Consider the following 21,153-nt stretch of genomic DNA (forward strand, 5'->3'; position numbering starts at 1 on the left):
AATCAGTTGGAATATGGTATTTGTAATGGTGTTGTACTTATGTATGTATATACAGTAGACAGCACTCAGCAATCTTCCAGTTTGTAGAACTGTTACTGTATGCTATATTGGAAATATTTGTTACTCTTCCTGTAGTAAAAAAGTATTAGAATGTTAAAATTAGTAATTTATTTTGGCACTAACCAGAAACACAGTAACAATGTGTGCAGCAGGAACAGATGCACTTCTATGTTTAGTGTACGGATTCCTACCAGGTGAAGCACTGAAAATGTTATTTAAATATGTATATGTATTTTCAACTGGTGTTGTTTTGTGGTCTCATTCCCCAAGCAATTTGTTGCCTTATTTTGTCCCCAACACTCACTGCTGCTTCTGCAAAATCAGAGTGCTAAGTGCTGTCTATACTACAGGTAACTCCACTTCAAAAAACCTGAACATTCCCTTTAGCTTACTATTTTAATTGGGGGGAGAAACTAAGAAAGCAATTACTGACCAGATGAAAAAAAAAGGCTGCACATGAAAAAGGCACAACGGGCTACACTGTTTTGAGAACTTAACCACCCAGTCTTATGAATATTCACATTCATTCCTTCATGTTACTGTTAACTACACCCGTGTTTCTATGAACTGTAGGGCAGAGTGCCTTGAGGACCAAGGTTGGGTAACACTGACCTACACCACATCCATCACCCACATAGAGCTTGCGAGAATGCTGTTAAATTCACTGCGAAAGTCTGGATAGCTGTGATAACCAAGGGGCAGCTTTAGTACACATCCACATGTGTGGGATTGTGGTCTGCGGAGGAAATCTGTAGTTTCTATGAACTCAATTAGTATGGCTTTATCCAACAGATTGGATCCTGTACAGAACCGCAGGAAAAGCTGAAGATAATTGAAATCAATTTCTCCAGTGTACCTTTTCAGGTAACGAGAAACTGTTGACTGGGCAGCTGTCATCTCCTCTGGAAAGATTAGAAGCTCCTTCACTGTTTTTACAGTCGGTTTTTTTTTTCTGCTATGAAATGATGCAGTCCTTCTGGTGGGAGTAAACCAGCTACAGAACCCACAACGGGACGCCAGCACTTGATTACAAACATTGGGGCCTGAATAAGTACTTTGTGTCCTATCTGTGCCAAAACAGGGAGCAGTGTGTCCTTGGTATATCTCCTCCAGAAAGGGTATTGCAAGCTTCACTGGGAAGTAACCAGCTTGTTTCCACCCTACAACAAACACTCTAGCTATAGCCTGCCATTCTTCACACTGAAAGTCATGCCGGATGAATGGGACTTTCACCTCAACTCCCAATGTGCAGCTGTCATAGAAATCCATCCAAAATTCTGTCAGGCAGTCCCGCAAAACACCACTTCCTTCCCCATGTTAATTTAACTCTTTTTGGAGAGTTGGTACGTTAACTCTGATTTAGTGTTAAACACCAAATCTGTCTGGAGTTGATAATTTAACACTTGGTGTTAAGAGTTTATATATTAACTCTCAAAGAGTATTTTAATTTAACTACGTAAGAGTTATCTTCTAATTCATTCTAAAAAGCAGGAATTTTACTGTTCTGAACTTCTAGAAATTTCTTTTGGAAATAAACATTTACTAAAAAGATGCAATGGTTTTTGAAAAACATTTATTCTGAACTGTGCACCACAATTTCAAAACATTTTCTGAAAGATGTAACAGTATACATGTTCTCACTTTCATTAGAATTTTATTTATCAAAAGGTCTGACATGGTAAATGCAAATAACAGCATTCTCATCACTTATTTCTTCAATACAATATGCATGTCCTTCATTCATCCCTTTGTGGAACTTCAACGCACTTCTGCTCTCCCCCATATTCCATCTTCACAAGCATATCCTGTGCGGAGATTGAATAAAAATTAGTTGACACTAATTAATGGCACAAATAATCCAGTAAACAATTGCAGCACAGTAAAAAAAAAGGAATCCTCTTTGAGCCATTACTTGTGTAAAGTATTTTCTCAAAAGACAAAGACACAGGCAACAGGTAATACTGAACTAAATGTAAAACCTCAACCTTTTTCATTTTTACCTAAACCGTGTGCACAAAACTCTGGAGGGATCTATGCTAACGTCGAACCCAGTCAGGACGTCTGCTACTGCTGTTTGCTCGTTTTTTTTATGGGCGATCGTTTTCAGGCTTCAAGTAGCACCATTATACCAACATTTCACATTCTAGACATTGTTTTAGGTGTATTTGACCAAAGGTTTGACTGAAAATTCACATGCAAGCTTTTTTTCCAAGGCTGTGGTATTTGCCTGCAAACAATACCCTTCAGCTAGCTAAAACAGAATATTATGCTATCAGCGAGCAACATGGCTAATGCCTTCCACACAGCTTTGTCTCAACTCCAAAGAGCCACAGAAGTAAAAGCTCATAATAATAATTGAAACAATCTTTGAAAAAATGACTTACCAAGCATGGCAAACAACTCAAATATGTAGAGCAAAATGTTCTGAAACGGCTTCACTTCAGCTTCGATTGGAGCCGTGCTGGGGGCGGAGTCTGTGAATTTACTCTATTGGTGTCATAGCCCCTGTAGGAGTTCAGAGTTAAGAGGTCAAGAGTTAATGTTTCCATTGTAACACCTCCAGATTTGACAGAGAAACACTCATTTTTAACACTCGATTTTAACTACTATCATTTTACACCTCAGGGTTACATTAAAAGAATGTGACTCTACTTTTGCAAGGAGACTATTAACACCAAAAAATTTAACACTTTTGAATTTGCTGTGTATGGCAAATCAGAATTTGATAATGATTGTTTTATTACTTAGATATTATCTATGGTAATGAGGAATGGAGCGATTGTCTACTTGGAGTTTAAGTAGTTCAGCATGATTAATGACAACCTGCATCAATACAAAATCATTCCGATCACTGTATGCTTTATTAGTTCCCTTGGCAACGTGATACCCGCAGTGAGCTACTGTAACTGCAAGGCTTCATCCGGTGATGCATTGAAAGCTACGGCTCATTTAGCATGTATTACCTTAACAAGTGTGACTCACATGATGCTACTTTCAAAGGAGATGTTCAGCAAAAAAGAGGCAATTTTAAGATGCTTTCCATCTAAAACTGTTACTTTTGTCCAGACCAGAAGAGTTGCACCAGCTAGTATGGTGATATGGCCAGGGTAAAAGAGAGACACCTTCGTGACACAGAGAACTAAGGTTTTATGTTGAACATACCTCGTTTATTAGTAGCCTTCAGCCTTGCTCTACTTTGAAAGTGTGCTGCGGGGCCGCCGCACGTCCTACATTTAAAAATGAGTTTATGGCTATAAGCACAACAAAACAACGTGTAGTAACAACATGAGGGTACAACATTTGAAACGTCAGCAGATACCATTTAGAACATAGTAACAATATAGGTCTGAATAAATAACTGCCGAATTGCGGGATAACAATATGAAATAAATATAAAATATCATACACTCACCTTAAGGACATCACCAACAGCAAGGACTCCGTACTATGGCTGACGCAGGTTCTAGTGTATGTGCCCTGGGATGATTGATATATATATATATATATATATATATATATATATATATATATATATATATATATCATCAAGTGTTTCAAGTGGGCACGTTATACCTATTTCGTGGCCACAAATAAGTATTTCGTGGCCACAAATAAGTATTTCATGGGCACGTTATACCTATTTCGTGGCCACAATTTATTTATTTTTTGTACCATGTCATCAGAGGGGCTCCGTAAAAAGTAAATGTTAAGGGTGAAAAACAAAACCTCAGTTTTTTGAAAAATATTTTTTTATGTGTCATATTTAGTCATAGTCATAGTCAAAACTCTTGAGAACAATGAACGAAAAACAGAAATAATATATTTTTAAATTGGCTAGTTTTGATTTTAGTTTTGTCACTGATGAGGACTTCACCCTTGTGAGGTGTTCACTTTAATAAGACTTCAACCTCGGGCTTCTCTCCACCACCAGAACACCACATGTGTAATGTAAGAGTGTGGAGGTGTTGTGTCCTTTCACTGTGTCCTCCTCCTACATGGTCTCCTTTTTAGTGTGTATGTGTGTGTGTTGCTGGAATTACTCTATTTTCTCACACTCTATCTCAGCTGCAAATTGAGGGTGGGACACAACAAATAGCTTCACCCGTGTGGCTGCTTATCGATCAAGGTGGCATAGAGAATCCCCGCTCAGAGGACCTCAGTGATTTTTAGGAGCGAGAGAAGATTTCAAAGATGATGAAGAGGAATGGTTTTCAGAACATGAGTCATTTAGTCTCTCTTGGATAAGACAGTGCAGAGAGTAGACAGACCGGTGGGGAAAGCGTGAGGGGGGAATGCAGGAAATGTTAGTATGCAGACTCAAAACCCAGGCCCCACAATGGCGACTCGAGCCTTCATGTGCTCGGGCCACCTGCTTAACCAGGCGAGCTATAGCAGTGCCATCAATTCAGTCTGACAGTAAGTTTGAAAATGATGAAATTGAGCATTAAATATGGATGTCAAGAAATTGTGAAGCTGAATGGTCTTTTTGTCCAAGAAATGAGCCACGTTACATAGCTGTCAACATGGTGCAACCAAGGCCAAAACAAACGGCAGTCACTGCTGGAATCAGATTTTTCACTTTTCATCCTGGATGCCATCTAGGGAGTTTGTTTTTCAGGAAGTGTTCCCTGATCTAAATTATTTTGCAGACACAGTAATCATGGATAACGTTCAATAAAATAAATCTCTTCAACTTTTAATTAAGTTCAAAGAAAGACAACGGTGATCAGAAATAATTGTCCAAGTTAAACATGATTTTTCGTTCGTATCTTGGTTATGATGGATTTTCCTTATTAAAATGCACTTTGAAAGTACCATGTGACAAAAAACAAACTGTTCTTTTATTCTAAATGGGTTCTAACAGACGGAAACACAAAATATTACTCAGAAATGTGGTCTGCGTGGCTTGGAATATGGATAAAATAAACATTTGTTAAGCATCATTACACAAGTTTTTATGTATTAATTTTAAAAAAGGGTTCACCAGACCTGCAAACATGGGCTGAGTAACAAAAACACCCCAGAGAGTTAAAAGAAAAATAATTATCCAGTTGCGAACTGGCTGCTCTACATAATAAGTATATTATCTTCCGAGATTATTTTAGTAATATCAATTTAGTATATATCCTACTTTGATGCTATCAGTAGATTAAGTTAAATGGCACCAATTTATAAGAAGTTGTTATACTCAAAATTCCACTATGACCTATTGCCTAGTGTAGTAAATAAACTCAAGATACAAGTAGATGGAAAATGTGTATATATTTATATAAAACAAAAAACAAAAAAAAACAAACACCCCCCCCCCCCCCCCCCCCCCCCCCCTGCGGGCGGTTTATCCTTCAAGCTCGGGTCCTCTACCAGAGGCCTGGGAGCTTGAGGGTCCTGCGCAGTATCTTAGCTGTTCCCAGGACTGCGCTCTTCTGGACAGAGATCTCCGATGTTATTCCCGGTATCTGCTGGAGCCACTCGCCTAGCTTGGGAGTCACCGCACCTAGTGCTCCGATTACCACGGGGACCACCGTTACCTTCACCCTCCACATCCTCTCGAGCTCTTCTCTGAGCCCTTGGTATTTCTCCAGCTTCTTGTGTTCCTTCTTCCTGATATTGCGGTCATTTGGAACCGCTACATCGATCAATATGGCCGTCTTCTTCTGTTTGTCTACCACCACTATCTCCGATTGGTTAGCCACCACCATTTTGTCCGTCTGTATCTGGAAGTTCCACAGGATCTTAGCTCGGTCATTCTCCACCACCCTTGGGGGCATCTCCCATTTTGACCTCGGGACTTCCAGGTTATACTTGGCACAGATGTTCCTGTACACTATGCCGGCCACTTGGTTATGGCGTTCCATGTATGCCTTGCCTGCTAGCATCTTGCACCCTGCTGTTATGTGCTGGATTGTCTCTGGGGCATCTTTACACAGCCTGCACCTGGGGTCTTGCCTGGTGTGATAGACCCCAGCCTATCCTACCAGTGGCTGGACAAAGCTGGACTGAAAGACAGCACAGAGGCACTAATCATATATATATATATATATTTATATGCAGTGTTGGGGAGTAATGGAATACATGTACCGCCGTTACGTATTTAAAATACAAAATATGAGTAACTGTATTCCGTTACAGTTACCGTTTAAAAAGGTGGTATTCAGAATACAGTTACTTTCTTGAAATAAATGGATTACACTGCGGTACTTTCCTGTTTCATATTGTCGCGGGTCAGGACTGTTTCGGTTTTGTTTGACAGCTACGTTCTTTTGTTCCAGGCGGCAGCGTTACGGTTGCCATGGTTACAGGGCGACGCTCTCTCTCTCTCTGCGACTGTGTGTTTCTTGGGTGAGAGAGCGCCTTTTCGTTGTTGTTGTGCTAAGCTAACAGGCAGAATGCTACAAGAATGTAGCATCATGGGCAGTGTAGTCCGTGTTGCAGGGAGAATGGACTGCCATACACGTTATGGGTCTGTGAGCGCGAGGAGGGAGAAAAAGGGGAGTGGAAAGGTACGAGTTGTCATCGAGGAAAAACGGGAGCTGGAAGCATGTAAATATAATAATAACCACTTCAGCCAAGAAGAGAGCCTGACGAGCCCAGTTGTAAGTAAGCTATTAAGACTCGACTGTACACCGTGTTCGTGTTTTCCTCCGAAAACAATAAGTTCCGTTGGAGCAGTCTTTCAACGCCTCTCTCTGTCTCTCGCAAGAAAGTTGACCCACAAAACAAAGTAAAGCTATTTTTCGGCTACGAGCCGACAGGGACCCCGCCGTATTAGTCAGAGGTCCCTTTACTACAGTTCGGAGTCGCGAACTTTCAGTAATAGTAATAAATCACACAGCAATAGTACATTCACGTTGTTGTAAAAAGCATGATAATATATTAAGTAATCCAAAGTATTCAGAATACGTTACTGTCATTGAGTAACGTAACGGAATACGTTACAGAATACATTTTGGGGCATGTATTCTGTATTCTGTAATGGAATACATTTTAAAAGTAACCTTCCCAACACTGTATATATGTATATATATATGTATGTATATATATATATATAATATAAACGCAACACCTTTGTTACTGCTCCCATTCCCCATGGGATGGACGTAGAGACCTAAAATTCATTCCAGATACACAATATAACCATCCCTCCCAAACAGTGGTCACAAATCAGTCCAAATGTGTGGTAGTGGGCACATCTGCTATATTGAGATAATCCATCCCACCTCACAGGTGTGCCACATCAGGATGCTGATCTGACATCATGAGTAGTGCACAGGTGTACCTCAGACTGCCCACAACAAAAGGCCACCCTGGAATGTGCAGTTTTGTCTCACAGCAAAATGCCACAGATGCCACAAGCAATGAGGGAGCGTGCAATTGGCATGCTGACAGCAGGAATGTCAACCAGATCTGTCGCCCGTGCATTGAATGTTCATTTCTCAACCATAAGCCGTCTCCACAGGCGTTTCAGAGAATATGGCAGCACATCCAAACGGCCTCACAACCGCAGACCTCGTGTAACCACACCAGCCCAGGACCTCCACATCCAGCAGGTTCACCTCCAAGATCGTCTGAGACCAGCCACCCAGACAGCTGCTGGAACAACTGGTTTGCACAACCAAACAATTTCTGCACAAACTGTCAGAAACCGTCTCAGGGACGCTCAACTGCATGCCCGTCGTCCTCATTGGGGTCTTGACCTGACTCCAGCTCGTCGCCGTAACAGACTTGTGTGGGCAAATGCTCACATTCGATGGCGTCTGGCACATTGGAGAGGTGTGCGCTTCACGGATGAATCATGGTTCACATTGTTCAGGGCAGATGGCAGCTGAGAATGTCCCAGTTCTTGCATGGCCAGCATACTCACCGAACATGTCACCCATTGAGCATGTTCGGGATGTGCTTGACCGGCGTATACGACAGCGTCTACCAGTTCCCATGAATATCCAACAACCTCGCACAGCCATTGAAGTGGAGTGGACCAACATTCCACAGGCCACAATTGACAATCTGATAGACTCCATGCGACGATGTGTTGCACTGCATGAGGCAAATGGTGGTCACACCAGATACTGACCGGTTCTGGGTCCCCAGACCCCCAATAGCGCAAAAAACTGCACATTCCAGGGTGGACTTTTGTTGTGGGCAGTCTGAGGTACACCTGTGCACTACTCATGATGTCAGATCAGCATCCTGATGTGGCACACCTGTGAGGTGGGATGGATTATCTCAATATAGCAGATGTGCCCACTACCACACATTTTGACTGATTTGTGACCACTGTTTGGGAGGGATGGTTATATTGTGTATCTGGAATGAATTTTAGGTCTCTACGTCCATCCCATGGGGAATGGGAGCAGTAACAAAGGTGTTGCGTTTATATTTTTGTTGAGTGTATATATATATATATATATATATATATATATATATATATACATATATATATGTATATATATATATATATATATATATATATATATATATATATATATATATATATATATATATATATATATGTGTGTGTGTGTGTGTGTGTGTGTGTGTGTGTATGTATATATACAATGTGCTTTGCAGCTTTGGCATACAATGTTTTTGTTCAAGGATTATCATGGGGAGACCTTCCGGATGAAAGCTTTGCTGATATTCGTTATTGTGTTGTTAGCAATGTATAATCAAACCTTTTCGCACGCGCAATTTACATATCATAATTGGATACTATTTTATTCTGTGCCTCCCTTAAATAGGACAATTCAAATCACAGTTACTGACTCAGAAAACAACTCAAAATCACTCCTTTTTTAATTTACTTGAATATTTCCAGTTTGTGAGACTCAGCGATTAGTTCACTACATTTTCATGTCAACGTTAGTAAGTTATTTTTTAAATTTACAGTTTTGGTATGCAAAACGTATGATGAGCTGAGAAGATATAAAACCAATGGACTGAACAGATTGAATTAAATGATATAAAAGGTTTTTTTTGTTATCTTTCTTTTGTATAGTTTTTTTTTTTAATGTGTAAATTTGCTGTGATTTCGCTCTGTAATTTTGTTCCTCTACAGAATTTGCAAGCATTATGATGGGTGTCACTTTGAGCTGTAACTCTCTCTTCTGAATTTTTACAAACGAGCCATTTTCATACACTGGATACAGACCTGCAGAAATTACTGACTTTCAATCAAAGCTGAAATATGATAATTCCGAAGTTTTTAAAAGTTATATTTAAACCGCCCATCAGGAGCAAAGCCGTTAAAAAGTAACATTAAACAAGCAGCCAAGTCAAAACTGAAACTTAAAGCTGATTCACAAGGAATCACAAGGAATCATGGCAGGGCAGCGCGTTCCTCTAATGGAGATGGCAGCCAATTTGTGTGTTTCCTCATCTAGCTGTGCCACCATTCGTGGCGACAGTATTCTTTTGCTGCCTGCTGACAGTGGCAGCAGCATGGGCAATTAACATGACCCCATATGGAGGTTAGGTCCATCTTATTGTAGGTTCTGTTGTCATACGAACTTTGAGGCCATTAGGGCACCACATTTAGAGGAACCAGAGTTATGTTTTACAATAAGTTGATTGAGTTCATTTATAACATAATAGTATACTGTTCAAGAGTCTGGAGGACATCGTAGTTAATTTTAACTGCTAATTGAAGCTTGGCAAACCTTCCTTTTGATGACTTAAGTTATGACAATTGCATCATCAAAAATACCATCCACACATCGGGAGCACCACCCATCACGCATTTAAGCAACACTTCTGCCCACCAGCGATCTGTAAAAAAAAAAAAAAACATTAGTAAAATACAGTACAGTGTACCAATTTAAGATGATTTCCATTTTCCATTTTTTAAGGATTTTTCCCTCATATTTTGTAAGCACACATCAAACTGTTTACGGAAGCCTTCAATGGAAAAAAAACAAACAAACAAACAAGAAACATTGTTTGTTTAAACACTTTTAAAAAATTTTTAATTTCCTGCAAAGCCACAGGTTGTCAAGACATCGTTAGCCTTGGCTATATGCAAATAAACAGCATATTCTTGTCCCTTACAAATAAACAACTAAATAAATACATTTCCTATATGGACAAGGAATACTGGGCTACATGTACAAATGCTCTTCTACCATGAACACCTATGCTATAAAGTTCCAAGTATTTGGTTTTTGTGCTGTTGTTAATGCCAGAGGAGGTTGCAGTTACTTGTGCACTGCACTTCGGCACTCCTTGACCCCACTCTGCACTCTACGGGTCTGAATGTTGTGGTTCCTAAACATGACCCCTTTGCAATAAAGCCACTTACAGTTAGGATATCTAGGAGAGAAGAAATGTCATGAACTGACTTGGTGCAACCTTTATAACACATTCAGCTAGATCTTTAGAATATCCCATGCTTTCTTAAAGCCAGTTTATATGTCTAGGTTCATGATTTATACACCTGTGGCAACGGGACTGAAAACACCTGTAATGCTATTTCCTTTAGAGTGTAGACCAACAAGGCAGAAACACCGACCTTTTATTATCCTAAAATTGTTTTGTCTTCTGTAGATTACTCCTATAGATCTACAACAATGCATCATTTTTCAAATTAAACCCATTTTGTTTCTTCATTTGTTGAACCACGAAAAAAATTGTAGTTAGTGGCAAGTCGTTTAAGGGTCATTTCATACGTGGAAAAATAGCACATGGGCTCATCTCCGACCATTGTCAACCTCTTATTATGGATGTTTGGATCTAGATTTAGCTACAGTAAACTCTTCTTGACCAAATTCTGGTAATTCCCCACACTTTGAGTGCAAAAAGACTGGTCCCTGCTCTCCAAAGCAAGATGTGTGCACTTACAAATCTGTGAATGTGCATGTGGTTGCACACTAACGCCTCCACTCATTGTCAAGGGATTAAGACCACTAAACTAATTCAGTAGAGTAATAAAGGCTTTCTGTAAACTCCAGATTAATTGGGATTAAGCACTTAAACATTTTAGGTCTTGTTGAGGCTGAAAAGAAGGTGAGAGAAAACACTTTTCACTCCAGTACAGCTCATTCAGCCCTAAGGGAGAAAGCATTCACAAACTGTGTGATGTCTGACATTTAAGAATAAAGGATGACTGAAGGAGCCCCAAAGCATTAGCCACCTGTGTGTCTGTTAATACCCTCTTGTATGTGCTCGTAAGGGTATTTGCCCACCTCTGTTTCAGATTTTTGAGACCTCCTTTTTTCCCTGTCATTCCCTGGAAGAAGTGAACTTATTATCACAGAACCAAAGTCAGGACAGAGAGTGTGTAAAATTGGACCGTGGTGCTGCTCTCCACCAACACCTTGGAAAGTGTAGCGTGAAATGAAAAAATAGGGGAGGGATGTACAACGGCACAGCCAGGGTATTTGTGGGGGTATAAAAGGGGTGTGTTTGTTTTCAAATACTTGCAACTTATCTGCCCAATTTCTTTTTGACAGCGAGTGCCGTTCTGCTCTGCTGCACTGTATTTGAGCCTACAAGCACTATTAGCTCTTGTAGCTCAGACTCTTCAAAGCTTCAACACTGAGCTGCAACTTTAATTGCTTTCTCATAGCAGACTATTAGTTATGAAGTGCATTATTGAAGCATTGCATAAGAATTAAAGATAATGAAATATCTTCTATGTAGCTGCCATTTTTACATTGGAAATTTACCATATTTGTAATTCCTCAACAAAAAGAATTACTATTATTGACACCTGCAGACAGTAAGTGAAGGGAAGGCAGTGTTTGCAGAGACCTTGTGCAAGCTAGCAGCAGGCAAAGGCATACAAGTTCTGTCAACAACTGGGAGGTCTGGGTATGTTCTGTAAACCTGAGTATCACAATGATTACAACGCATTTTACTATGAAGTGCTGCACATCTAATGTGACTTCTGCTTTTTATAACAGGAAGCAAGACACAGTTTTTGCTGGCTAGAATATCTGTAACTTGCTATGCTACAGAGATGTGGATGTGGTTAATAAATGTATTAAGTAATTTGAAAATGGCTTGCTGAGTTAATGGATCAACTTGTAGAAATTAGACATTCACTCTAGATAGCATAACGCTGCATGCTAGCTACCTTGTCGTTCATCACTTTTAGCAGACCGATAGAGTCCAACAGTGAAAATCAGAAAATCCTTCCACAAATTAAATTGCCTGTTGATACTGACTGTTGTTTTGCACTGAAACTACAGGCCTGTTAGCTTGCATGAGCTTTATTAGACAATTTCTTATGGCAATTATTATCTTATGGGAATTTCCTTGGTTACTGTAAAAGAATGCAAATGAACAGTCTGTTTTGTAAAAGTCTCTGGGTTTAAAACTTTTGCTCATATGACACATTTTCCAAAGAACAGGACATATCAGGTCAAGCTAAAAACAAGAATCCTTACTTTCTGACATGATTACGTTTTAGAGATGGTGAGGAGACACATTCGACACACTGGGCTGCAGCTTGTCACAGCTGGACTTTTATTAAACCCACAGAAACTGGATTTTTTTGTTCTCTTCTTGGCCCGATGAAACCACTTAACAAACTCTTCAAGTTCCGCTAGTCTTGCAAGACTGTGCTCAAACACCGCTCTTTGACTCTAGAGCCAATTAAGGGCCATTTACTTTCATGACACATACTTGGATCATGGATAGAGAAGCAGCAAGGGAGCAAAAACTTGCAGGGCAGGTAGAGATCCCTGTAGACTTTGTTAGGGTACATTACGTTACATAATGAGAATGAATAAACAGATTATTTTATGGGCAAGTGTTAATCAGGCAAAATTAACCTTGTGAACCCGAAGCGTTGATTCACACTTGTTATTTTTAGCCTGCACAGTCACTGCAAGCCCCAGCCTGGCTATGATTACTTTCAGTGCAAGTCAGGCTTTGAGGAAGTGCCATCACCTGGGTTTGGTCATTATGGCTCTTAGCGTTTGCATGCACTTAATAAAGTTGATAGTCTGCATGTATGGTAAAAGTTTATTTAGCTTATTTTGTTTGAATGTGGAATTCTCTAAAGTAGCATCTACTCAGCGAGTTCATGTTTCAGAAAGCATGTCAGGTCCATATGTGGCAGGATGAATGTTATCCCTCAGTCCAACCCACTTTCAGCCTGGCCCATTAGGGGGCGCTGGTATAAATAGTGGCCATTTGAGTGTCTCTGGATCGCTTGCCTGTGATCTCCTTTTTGGTCACCTGACTTCCTCGGTGTGGTAGAGATCGTTTGTGGGTTATTCTTCTGAAGCCTCCATCGCGGCTGGTCGTAGCTATAGAAGCCTCCTCTGAGCTATTCTGCTTACGTTCTGTGACCCGGCTTACTTGGTACGTAATCAACTTTTGTTACGCTCTCTGCCTTCTATTGTTCTTTTATAGTAATTATTTATTATGTTTCGCAGGAAGTGTGGACCTTAGTTTTGCGCCAAGCTACGCGAACTGAAGTGCTGCTGTTTTGCCTTGCTGTGCTTTTACCGTCTGTTCCCGTTGTGAGAATTCTTCCCTGCTGCTGTCAGCTTTTACAGTGGACGTCGGCGTGGACAACGGCCATATGCATGCCGGTTATCGGAGTCAGCTGGCGTGCATATTAATTGACTGTTAACTTATCGTCGTGTGGACGGCAAGTTGGAGCAGTACGGTGATTCCGTTTGCTCCAGATTTTAGAGTTTTATCCAGATTGTATGTTGTTTTATTGCTTTTGATTTGTAGTTTGGAATTTTGTTACACCACTGGTGGGAGGCCCTTTTTCTAGCTGTAGATCACCAGTGTGGTCCTGCAGTTGGGTTATCCCCCGGTGCTACACATTAGTTTGTTGTAATATATTAACATTTTCTTTGTTTCTTTTATTCAGATGCGGAGTGCCGACGTGGAGGAGACTAGGGTGCCTTGGTGGTGGGATCCCTTGAGTGTACACACCTGCCTTGTCTAGTTTATTAGTGTGAGTGTGTGTGATAGTCTGTTGCACTTGTGTTTTGGGTGTGTTTTCTTTCTTTAGTTTGTGTGTGGCATCCCTGCCCCTCCACTGGTAAGCCTCAGCTCTGAATACCTTTTTAAGCATATTTGTATTTGAATATTTATGATTGTGCTTTTATATGGTGTTTTAAATAATTATTAATAAATTGTGAATTTGTTGATCATTGAACCTCGTCTCTGGATTGAGTATAACGAACCTAAGTGCCTTTTTGGTGATTTAGTGTCATTTCCAGTATTCTCTGGGTGAAATTCCCAGGGTGGCGTTGTCGTTCTTTAAAACTGAAGAGTATTTACTTTATATCCCATCCTCGTCTCGCCACAAACTTGGCGTTGTTGTCGACAGGATATACTCTTTAAAACAGAGACGTGTGTTCTTCTTTTTTTGTTTGGTGTAACGTAAATTGTTTTTTTATATTATTTTGTACAGAATAAAGGCAAAGCAGCAGCTACTTTGGTGTGGGATTTCACAGCTGTGTTACAGAGATGGAGGAAGAGTTACAGGAACTCAGGGACTTGATCGCGCAGCTGAAAGCAGACAATGAGAGGCTGCGTCAGGAGAGGGCTGTTGGGTCAGGTACTAGTGCTACACCTTCTACTTCAACTGCATCATCTGTTAACCCCCCAACGGCTGGTGTCTCTGTAGCAGAGAGACTAGTTTTTGTGCCCCGTGACAGAAAGTGCCCTATGTTTAGAGGAAAATCAGGTATAGGGTTGAATGAATGGTTGGAGGAAATAGAAGGTTGTGCTAGAGCACGTCATTTGTCTTTGGCTGATAAAGCATTTTTCCTGTTTGACCACCTAGAAGGGGAAGCACGTGAGGAGATCAAATATCGCTCTAGTGCAGAGAGGACTGATCCTGCTAGGATAATCACTATATTGCAAGAACTGTATGGCTGTTCAGACTCCTATGTAGCATTGCAGGAAGCTTTCTTCTCTAGAAAACAGCAGGAAAGTGAGACGCTGCAAGAGTTTTCCCTCGCTCTCTTGGGTCTTATGGAAAAAGTTAAATCGAGTGCCCCCAATGGCATGCCCAATGCTGACGTTTTATTAAGAGATCAATTTGTTGAACAGGTCTTAGATAGTACCTTGCGGCGGGAGTTAAAGCAGCTAGTAAGGAGGCAGCCAACACTGACATTGCTGGAGATTAGAGGGGAAGCTATTAGGTGGGAACGTGAAGGGTTGCCTAGTGGCGTTAGGCATAGAAGCAGTTCTGTCCCTTCTGTTTATGGCATTCAGTATGGGGTCCATAGCGGTCCCTCAGGAATAGCTCAGTCTACCCATTTGTCTGAGATGAGCGAGATGAAGGAATTGTTAAAGCGCCAGCAGGAGCAACTTAATCAGCTCACTCAGAGCATTGCTCGATTGCAGGGCCCCCATCGAATGCCTCGCTCAGGACGGGGCGACTCCATTATATGCCGTCGTTGTCAGCAACCTGGACATTTTGCTCGGGAGTGTGATGGGGAACGCGTTCCTCGTTCCCGGCCTCCTTCGCAGGCCCCTCTGCATAATCGCAGGCACTCTCCTTTAAATACGGCTTCGGAAAACTAGCACCCTCCGTATTGCCGAGCCACAGTTCGGGTGGGGTGTCTATTGGCTCAAGGGTTGTTTCTAATGGTCCAGAGGCAGTCTCGAAATTAATTTCATCCTGTCCTCATATAGATGTGGACATGGGCGGTATAAAAGTACCTTGTTTGGTTGATACAGGGTCCATGGTCTCTACCATTACTGAAAGTTTTTTCCGCCAGCATTTTGAGTCCTGGGGTCAAGAGCGTCTCCAAGCTTGTCATTGGTTGCAGCTTAAAGCGGCTAATGGGTTGTCCATCCCTTACCTTGGCTACATCGAGCTAAGTGTAGAGCTCTGTGACAAGTTCCTTCCACAGTGTGGCGTGCTGATCGTTAAAGATCCTCCAGGTGCAGGACCTTCCACGGTTCCGGGTGTATTGGGGATGAATGTCATTCGGAAGTGTTACCACGAGCTTTTTGGGCAACACGGTGAAGCATTGTTTAGTTTGGGCTTTGCCACAGAGGTCCCTAAACCCCTTGTGCAGGCACTGCAAGAGTGCCATGACGTTAGTATAAGAGCCCCACTGGATTTGTCTGGCCATGTGAGAGTGAGGGGTAAGCGAGCATGTTGCATTCCGGGTGGTGTAATGAAAGTAGTGGCCGCCACCTGTTCTGAGCAATATTCAGGTGCCACTGTGTTATTTGAACCTACTGATGTTAACTTGCCGGCTGGACTTTTAGCGTCCCCTGCATTGGTTCGAGTGGTTCGAGGTACTGCATACATACCAGTTGTTAATGTAGGGACTTCGGCGGTCTTGCTTTACCCTAGGACCGTTATAGGGACCCTGGAAGATGTTCATGTGGTCAGTTTGCCCGCTGGTGTGACAGAAGTACTCCCTAACGTAGCCACAATGGCATCTCACACCGCCACTCCTACTGTGCAGGATCAGATGGAAGGGATTGATTTGTCTAAACTGTCAGCAGAGGAACAGGGACAGGTGAGGTCTCTCCTTAAGAAATACAGCTCTGTCTTTTCTGCTCATGACACTGATTTGGGTTGCACTAACTTGATCTCCCATGACATTCCAGTCTTAGACGATATCCCCGTGCGGCAGCGTTATAGGCGCATCCCCCCTTCAGAGTACGAGGTTGTGAAAGAGCATATTAACCAGTTGTTAGGGGCCGAGGTGATTAGAGAGAGTAGCAGCCCCTATGCTTCTCCCATTGTGCTCGTTAAGAAGAAGGATGGCAGCCCGCGCATGTGTGTTGATTATCGGCAACTGAACAACAAGACGAGGAAAGATGCATTCCCCCTGCCGCGCATTGAAGAATCCTTAGATGCGCTGACTGGTGCCCGTTGGTTTTCCACCATGGATTTAGCAAGTGGCTATAATCAGGTCCCAGTTACGGAAGAGGATAGGCCCAAGACTGCCTTCTGTACTCCTTTCGGCCTATTTGAGTGGAACCGAATGCCATTTGGGCTCTGTAATGCCCCTAGCACCTTCCAGAGACTAATGCAACGCCTTTTCGGTGATCAACAGTGCCAGTCTCTGCTTCTCTATCTTGATGACATTGTAATCTTTTCATCAACAGTACAGCAACATCTTGAGCGGCTGGATGTGGTGCTAGGTCGGCTTCAGCAGGAAGGTTTAAAAGCCAAGCTTGCCAAATGTGCCTTTTTCCAGCGGGAGGTTCGCTACCTAGGCCATGTCATCTCCGATCAAGGTGTCTCTACGGACCCTAGCAAGGTGGAAGTGGTGGCTAACTGGCAGCCTCCTAAGACTGTCTCGGAACTACGCTCCTTTCTTGGGTTTGCCAGCTATTATCGCCGTTTTGTAGAGGGTTTTGCCAAGTTGGCGGCACCTCTGCATAGACTGGTGGCAGAGTGGGGAGGCAGAAAATCAAAGAAGAGGTCAGAGCATGGTGTCGTGGAGAACTGGACTGCAGAGTGTGCTCAAAGTTTTGAGGCATTAAAGACTAAACTGACAACAGCACCAGTGCTCGCTTATGCAGATTTCTCTTTGCCTTTTATTTTAGAAGTGGATGCCAGCCATGCCGGCCTAGGGGCAGTGCTTTCCCAGGAGCAGGGAGGTAAAGTGAGGCCAATAGCCTATGCCAGTCGGGGTTTGAGGCCCCCTGAGCGCAATATGCTAAATTATAGCTCCATGAAGCTGGAGTTTTTGGCACTTAAGTGGGCCATGACTGAGAAATTTAGAGAGTACTTGTTGGGCCACAAGTGTATTGTTTACACCGACAACAATCCTCTTAGTCACTTGTCTTCTGCTAAACTTGGGGCTACTGAACAGCGCTGGGCAGCTCAGCTCGCTTCGTTTGACTTTGACTTAAAGTACAGGTCAGGAAGGAGTAATAAGAATGCAGACGCTTTATCTCGCCAGCATCCACCTGATCCTCAGGAGATTAAAGCCATGGTTCCTGGTACAGCCTTGCCTGGACCTCTTCAACAAGCCTTGCGGCTGGGACCAGCTGAGGTATCACAAGCTGCCATTACAGTTTTGCCCCATCTCACTACTCCTGATCTTCATACCCTCCAACAGGTCGACCCAGTGATAAAAGAGATCTTGGTGTTCTGGAGACGGAAGCAGCGACCCAGCTTTGAGGAGCGGCAGCAGCTTGCTCCACTTGCTCTGGTGCTGCTACGACAATGGGATCGTCTGATTGAAAGGGAAGGAGTTCTGTATCGTCAGGTTCATCGCCCTGACGGTGCCGAGGTGGTACTTCAGCTTTTGCTGCCTAGTGCACTAATTGAGCAGGTGTTGACTCATGTTCATCAGGAGCATGGCCATCAAGGTGTGGAAAGGACCCTAGCGCTTCTCCGCTCACGGTGCTACTGGCCAGGTATGTCTGCTGAGGTAGCTCGTTGGTGTCAGAGATGCGAACGTTGCCAAGTTGCAAAAGACACCCAACCAGCAGCTCAAAGTTTCATGGGACATTTGTTGGCTTCTCGACCAAATGAAATCTTGGCCATTGATTACACCTTGCTCGAACCTTCCCGGAATGGGCTGGAGAACGTTTTGGTGATGACTGATGTTTTCAGCAAGTATACATTGGCTGTCCCCACTCGTGACCAATGTGCGGCTACAGTGGCCCAGGTTCTCGTGACTGAGTGGTTTTCGAAGTTTGGTGTACCAGCGCGTATCCATTCTGATCAGGGTCGTAACTTTGAAAGCTCCCTGATCCAGCAGCTCTGCAGGTTTTATGGTATCGAGAAGTCCCACACTACTCCTTATCATCCGGCTGGAAATGGTCAGTGTGAACGTTTTAATAGGACTTTGCACAATTTGTTGCGGACCCTGCCAGTATCCAGAAAAAGAGACTGGAATGTATGTTTGCCCCAGTTACTCTACTGTTATAATACCACTCCCCATCAGGCTACTGGGGAAACCCCATTCTTATTGATGTTTGGGCAAGAACCCAGGTTGCCAGTGGACTTTCTGTTGGGCAGAGTACCGGACCCCATCAGTGGAGATGTGCACGAGTGGATTCAGGAGCATCAAGCCCGGCTACAGGTTGTACACGAAGGAGCCAAGGAACGATTGCAATTGGCTGCCGACCGCAGAAAGAGGCACCATGACAAAAAGGTGAAAGAGGCACCATTGAACGACGGCCAGTTGGTGTTCCTGCGCGATTTGAGTGGAAGAGGGAGGTGTAAAATCCAAGATCGATGGAAACCCGTGGTATATAGAATCCTGAAGGCACCTAAAGGAGGTGGGGCAGTATATACCATTGCACCTGCAGATGATCCCAGCAGTGTGAAGCATGTTCATCGTACCTTGTTGAAGGCTGTGGTAACGGCAGCTACACCATCAGAAGGGCCTGCTCCAAGCAGTAGCTCACATGGCCCAGAAATATCCTCTCCAGAACCAGGACATGACTCATCACGTGACAGTGACCTGTTATTCCTGAGCATAGGAGCTCCTCAAGTAAATGTTTCACTATCTTACAGCCCAGTGGCAGTGATTCCAAGTAGCCCTGAGTTGTTGCTTCCACCAGAAGACCGAACTTCCGATGTTCCAGCCACTTGTACAGTTACTCCGAGTGTAGCACCAGTTCCATCTAGCTCTCTTCCTGCTCCCTCTACGAGTTCTGATACAAGAAATGTGGTGGTGCGAAAAACAACCCGGCCCACAGCTGGCCAGCATTCAAACATCCATCATCTCCCAAGACCAACAGGGGAGGTGGCACAAGGGGCTGCTAACTCTATTTCTGAGCCTAGGGTACATGCTGTCTCTGCATTTTTTAGGCCTTGGGACTAATCTGGGTGTTTTTGTAATTCATCGTCGGGGCGACGATGCAAGAAGGAGGGGTAGAATGTGGCAGGATGAATGTTATCCCTCAGTCCAACCCACTTTCAGCCTGGCCCATTAGGGGGCGCTGGTATAAATAGTGGCCATTTGAGTGTCTCTGGATCGCTTGCCTGTGATCTCCTTTTTGGTCACCTGACTTCCTCGGTGTGGTAGAGATCGTTTGTGGGTTATTCTTCTGAAGCCTCCATCGCGGCTGGTCGTAGCTATAGAAGCCTCCTCTGAGCTATTCTGCTTACGTTCTGTGACCCGGCTTACTTGGTACGTAATCAACTTTTGTTACGCTCTCTGCCTTCTATTGTTCTTTTATAGTAATTATTTATTATGTTTCGCAGGAAGTGTGGACCTTAGTTTTGCGCCAAGCTACGCGAACTGAAGTGCTGCTGTTTTGCCTTGCTGTGCTTTTACCGTCTGTTCCCGTTGTGAGAATTCTTCCCTGCTGCTGTCAGCTTTTACAGTGGACGTCGGCGTGGACAACGGCCATATGCATGCCGGTTATCGGAGTCAGCTGGCGTGCATATTAATTGACTGTTAACTTATCGTCGTGTGGACGGCAAGTTGGAGCAGTACGGTGATTCCGTTTGCTCCAGATTTTAGAGTTTTATCCAGATTGTATGTTGTTTTATTGCTTTTGATTTGTAGTTTGGAATTTTGTTACACCACTGGTGGGAGGCCCTTTTTCTAGCTGTAGATCACCAGTGTGGTCCTGCAGTTGGGTTATCCCCCGGTGCTACACATTAGTTTGTTGTAATATATTAACATTTTCTTTGTTTCTTTTATTCAGATGCGGAGTGCCGACGTGGAGGAGACTAGGGTGCCTTGGTGGTGGGATCCCTTGAGTGTACACACCTGCCTTGTCTAGTTTATTAGTGTGAGTGTGTGTGATAGTCTGTTGCACTTGTGTTTTGGGTGTGTTTTCTTTCTTTAGTTTGTGTGTGGCATCCCTGCCCCTCCACTGGTAAGCCTCAGCTCTGAATACCTTTTTAAGCATATTTGTATTTGAATATTTATGATTGTGCTTTTATATGGTGTTTTAAATAATTATTAATAAATTGTGAATTTGTTGATCATTGAACCTCGTCTCTGGATTGAGTATAACGAACCTAAGTGCCTTTTTGGTGATTTAGTGTCATTTCCAGTATTCTCTGGGTGAAATTCCCAGGGTGGCGTTGTCGTTCTTTAAAACTGAAGAGTATTTACTTTATATCCCATCCTCGTCTCGCCACACATAGATAAAAGTGGTCGGTCTAGACTCTATCATTTGCTTAGCAGCAAAAGCACACAGCTTAGAAAATATCCAGTAACAAAGAAGTTTTAT

General features: G+C 42.9%; 2 long non-coding RNA genes across 3 annotated transcripts; one reads left to right on the forward strand and one right to left on the reverse strand.

The window, feature by feature from the left end:
• Positions 1 to 1,616: 1,616 nt before the first annotated feature.
• Positions 1,617 to 2,677, reverse strand: LOC145424368 (uncharacterized). Its single transcript, XR_013905423.1, has 2 exons — positions 2,445 to 2,677; positions 1,617 to 1,865 (listed from the first exon to the last, which is right to left on the reverse strand). It is a non-coding gene; the product is annotated as an uncharacterized LOC145424368 (long non-coding RNA).
• A 10,529-nt stretch (positions 2,678 to 13,206) lies between these two features.
• On the forward strand, positions 13,207 to 20,910 carry LOC145424479 (uncharacterized). Of its 2 annotated transcripts, none has more exons than XR_013905571.1 (3): positions 13,207 to 13,365; positions 13,440 to 14,584; positions 20,620 to 20,910. It is a non-coding gene; the product is annotated as an uncharacterized LOC145424479 (long non-coding RNA). The 2 variants fall into 2 exon arrangements; XR_013905572.1 differs by lacking the exon at positions 20,620 to 20,910 and adding an exon at positions 16,343 to 16,773.
• Positions 20,911 to 21,153: the final 243 nt, after the last annotated feature.

This window comes from Astatotilapia calliptera, chromosome 23 (assembly GCF_964374335.1).
Source record: "Astatotilapia calliptera chromosome 23, fAstCal68.1, whole genome shotgun sequence".
NCBI classification, from domain to species: Eukaryota; Metazoa; Chordata; class Actinopteri; order Cichliformes; family Cichlidae; genus Astatotilapia; species Astatotilapia calliptera.